Genomic DNA, 1,244 nt, shown 5'->3' with positions numbered 1-1,244 from the left:
AGAGAGAGAGAGAGAGAGAGAGAGAGAGAGAGAGAGAGAGAGAGAGAGAGACAGAACAGAGAAATGGCCGGCAATCGAGGAGACAAGAGCTTTCTTCTCTTGTGCGCAAAACACGCGACACGTTGATCGTGGCCGAGGTACCGCTTACCGATTGCCGTTCTCGCGAAAACTAAAGATTCGATTCGACGGCCCGAGGGACGACCGGCGGAGACCAAGTGGAGGACGTGGCGACGCTCTGCACTGTCGCCAGCGGAGACGACCGCCGGCCGAGGGTCATTGACAGACACATCACCCGGGTCATAGCGAGCGGGGGAGCACCGAATCTGTAAGGCTGACCATTTGTCTTGACTTATATCGTAGTGTCGTCTCGTCCCGATATAGGACCGTCTTGCCCAAATAGGGGTGGTCGCATACCGTTTGCGAAAACTGTATCGATCGTGGCTAAATACTACCGTTTATCGCGCTCACCGATTATATCATTTGACGATACCGGGACGCGCGGGTCTCGGAGAAATAAAGAGTAATTACACCAACGAACCCCTTGACTTATAATTGGTAACGAACCTTACCCAATACCCACCCCACCTCCGACTCAAACTAAAAGAGAGCTACCGGTCCCGCGAAATTCCCGATTCAGCGACAAACGATTCTCGCGTCTCATTTGGTGACAAGTAGTTGGTGAGGAGGTGCGGTCCTGGCCGAGGGCCCTCACGGTGGATGACCTCAACACCGCACTTGAGGTCATTCTGCCGCAACTGCTCAGCCGTGTGGGGCTATCACCCAAGGCCCACCAAGCGGCAGAGGCCCCTCCTCCTGATCCCATCACTGGGTCTACTGCTCCCGGAGGGGGGGAACGCCCCAGGAGTCGGAAGAGGGACGGTCCTTCTCTCTCGCGTCAGTCTCTAGCGGGAATGGTGGCGGGTAACTACCCGTCCCCCACCCCAACGACACCGGGCGGCACGGGGGGGGGGAAAGAAGAAGAACAAGGGAGGGAGGAAGGAGAAGGGGAAGGGAGTTGCGGAATCTGCTGCTGCTTCCCGACCCCCACCGGTAACATCCTCAGCCCCCCCTCCCCAACCTGCTCTCGCCAAAGGTCAGGTTGGCGGCAGCGCGTCATCCGGCAGGGTGACGGCAGCGAGAACAGGGGCGACGGGCGCTAAACCACCACCGCCCCCTGCGCCCTCCCGGCCGCCGAAGAACTCCGCACAGCCAAAGGAGTCATGGTCGGAGGTGGTAGTGAGGAA

The sequence above is a fragment of the Odontomachus brunneus genome, unplaced genomic scaffold (assembly GCF_010583005.1).
Source record: "Odontomachus brunneus isolate Ranch 3 - 2012 unplaced genomic scaffold, Obru_v1 Obru_scaffold_109, whole genome shotgun sequence".
Lineage (NCBI taxonomy): Eukaryota > Metazoa > Arthropoda > Insecta > Hymenoptera > Formicidae > Odontomachus > Odontomachus brunneus.
This window is presented reverse-complemented; position numbering follows the sequence as displayed.